General features: G+C 34.7%; 1 long non-coding RNA gene across 1 annotated transcript; it reads right to left on the minus strand.

Moving 5' to 3' along the window:
* Positions 1 to 1,794: 1,794 nt before the first annotated feature.
* Positions 1,795 to 3,330, minus strand: LOC128284006 (uncharacterized). Its single transcript, XR_008274288.1, has 2 exons — positions 3,241 to 3,330; positions 1,795 to 2,000 (listed from the first exon to the last, which is right to left on the minus strand). It is a non-coding gene; the product is annotated as an uncharacterized LOC128284006 (long non-coding RNA).
* Positions 3,331 to 3,615: the final 285 nt, after the last annotated feature.

Raw genomic sequence — 3,615 nt, forward strand, 5'->3', positions numbered from 1 at the left:
CAGAAAACTGACATCACGTAACCAAAACTCACATTTACTGAACTTCGCATACAATTGTTTATCTCACAAAGTCAATAACACAAGTCTCAGATGTTCAGTATGCTCAGTTTCATCATAAGAATAGATCAAAATGTCATCTATGAACACAACCATAAACCGATCTAAATATTGCCTAAATATCTGGTTCATCAAATCCATGAAAATAGCAGGTGCATTAGTAAGTTCAAAAGGCATAACCAAAAACTCATAGTATCTGTACCTTATTTGGAAAGTAGTTTCGGCACATCAGAGTCTTTAACTTGCAACTGATAGTAACCTGATCTCAAATCTATCTTTGAAAACACTGTAGCCCCTTTCATCTGGTCCAACAGGTCGTCAATCCTTGGCAACAGATATTTATTCTTTACAGTCACCTTATTGAGCTGTCTATAGTCGATACACATTCTCATGGTTCCGTCTTTCTTTCTCACAAATAAAACTGGTGCACCCTAGGGAGAGAAACTCAGTTGTGTGAAACCTCTATCTGTCAACTCTTGCAACTGAGCTTTTAATTCTTTTAATTCAGTAGGTGCCATTCTGTACGAAGCTATCAATATTTAAGTCGTCCCTGGCACTAACTCAATACCAAAATCTACTTCTCGGATAGGTGGAAAACCCGACAATTCTTTAGGAAACACATCCGGATACTTGCACACAACTGGTACTGATTCAATCTTTCTTTCAGTCACTTTACTATCAAGCACATACAAAAAGTAAGCTTCACAACCTTTTCTCACATGCTTCTGAGCTAACATCGAAGATATCACTGCCGGTAAACCATTCAGATCATTAGATTCAATCCGAATAATCTCATCATTTTGGCACCGTTAATCAATAGTGTTTCTTTTGATGTTTACAACAGTATCATGCAAAGTCAACCAATCCATACCCAGAATTATATCAAACTCATCAAATGGAAACAACATCAAATCAACCAGAAAACACGAATCTCAAATCATCAAAGGACAATTCTTACACACTTTGTCAACCAGAACACACCAGCCTAAGGGGTTCGATACTCTAATCATAAACTCAGTAGACTAAACAAGCAAAGTCTTATTGAATACTAAGGTCTCACACACATAAGAATGAGTCGAATCTGGATCAATCAATGCAATTACACTAGTATCATAAAGAGTGAATGTACCAGTAATAACATCTGGGGATGAAGCCTCTTCGCAAGCGCAAATAGCATAAGCTCTGGCAGGTGCATGAGCCTCAGATCGAACTACTGTGTCTTTAGTTCCTCTCTGACTACTACTCACAGTACCCGTATTTTTTAGTGGTCTACCTCGAGCTAACATATTACGCGGTCTCACATTCTATACTGTGTTTTGTTCAGCTGACTCAGTGCATTCATGAATGTAATGATCCATTGATCCACATTTAAACAGGCCCGATCATGCAATCTACAACTACCGAGATGTCATTTACCACAATGTTTACACTCGGGTTGATTTGATCTAATGTTACCAACACTAGCTACTGAGGTAGCTTTTGAACTCATAGGTGGTCTGTAACACTCCTAACCCGTATCCGTTGCCGGAATAAGGTTATGAGGTATTACTTGACTGAACAAAACTTCTATAAGGTCAAAGATATTTGCCAGACATAAATTATCAACAATGCAACCTGTCTCATTGATTTTTCATAAGAGCTCTTATAAATTTCCGAAATGACTAATTATCAAAACATAACCGAATATCTAATAACAAATTAACTACTATCAAGTTTTAACTAAAACATTTCAACATATTAGTTCAATTATAAGGCTTCTCTAAACAAAATAAGCGAGCCATCTTCGCATGGCTATAATGTATACAAAGTCAAAATATCATTCTACCTATAGTCTATCCTATACATGCCTTAAATCATGATGATATACCATCTTCTCAACTCACATAATGACTCGATAGTGTGATGATATCTCCGGCTCTTCCAACTCGAACTAAAGGATAAACCTATAAGGAATGGAAAATAGAACACGGAGTAAGCTTCAATGCTTAGTAAGTTTTAAGCAATGCAAACAATTAATTTACTTATAGATCGATTATTTCAAATTTTCAAGAAATCATTCCTAGGTAATTGCCATTTCGGCCAAGTATCCATGAACATAATGCATATTTAGCAAATTCACCTCACTTGAATCTGAACTCAATTAAAACCAAATATTGAAATCACAAATAAGATCATAAGAACACGAAAAGTATCTCATTAACTAGTTTTAACCATGTTTGCAACAAAATCACAAATTCACTACAAGCTGTTTTCCTGAGCAACAGTCACTAAATTATTTATAACTGGAGATAAGAAACTCCAAATAAAGTGACGTTAATTTTTCCTGAAAATAGACTTATATATCTTCCATCCATAAAATTTTCAGAATTTTTGGTTTGACCAATCAATACCAGATTTTTATTGAAGTTTCCCCTGTTTCACTGTTTGACTATTCTGACCACTCTTCACTACAAATCAATTTTCTCATTATATAGAATTTGAAATATGTTATCGTTTACTTCATTTGAAACTAGACTTATTAAGGAGTCTAAGAATATAAATTTTATCTTACAATCATCATTGTAAAATTTCCAATGATTTTCTAAAGACAGAACAGGGGATTTCAAAGTCATTTTGACTCTGTCTCACTCCACTTCAAATATTTCATTATCAAAAATTCTTTTGCTTACACGGTTTCTTTTATAAGAAACTAGACTCATTAAGATTTAATTTCATAATTTATTCAGCTTCTAATTCAATTTCCACAATTTATGGTGATTTTCCAAAATCATGCTACAGTTGCTGTCCCAAGCAGATTTATTACAAATTTGCTCTTTCACACATTCCTTGCATTCAAATTATCTAAACATGTATATCATGTCATTCAAGATTGAACTCATATAACATAGGCATTAAAATGCTTCACTATCAGCTTTAGTTCAATTAAAACGAATGAAATACAATATCATATTCACATTTAATTTTCCAAGATCGTAATCACCTAAAAATAAAATCATATACTTCCACAAACCTTTCCACAAGGACCAAGTGTTTATATTTGAATATAAACATAGAATCACTTCACACATTTACCGAATATATCACAATCACATTTATAGTCATAACACTTATTCACAGATGCATCACTTTATATATTTATAATTTAATTCAAATCAAAATCGCATACGAGTACATGATACATACCTGGCCAACTTAATATGTAATGCACTTTCAATTTGTCAACTTAGTGTAGGATCTTGTAATTGTATACTTTTATCAAATTCATCGGCACTTGGCCTACTAGGTATAAAACCGAAATTATATTATCAGCACAAAGCTCATGGGACTTTAACCGGATACATTTCAAAGACGAAGCTCTGTGGGACTTTGGCGGATACATTTCAACCTGAAGCTCGGGACTTTAGCCGGATACATTTCCAGCACGAAGCATGCGGGACTTTAGCCCGGATACATTTCCAGCACGAAGCCTGCGGACCCTAAGTCCGGATATAATTCCAGTACATAGCCTGCGGACCCTAAGTCCGGATATAATTCCAGCACATAGCCTGCAGACCCTAA

Source organism: Gossypium arboreum, chromosome 2, assembly GCF_025698485.1.
Source record: "Gossypium arboreum isolate Shixiya-1 chromosome 2, ASM2569848v2, whole genome shotgun sequence".
NCBI lineage: Eukaryota > Viridiplantae > Streptophyta > Magnoliopsida > Malvales > Malvaceae > Gossypium > Gossypium arboreum.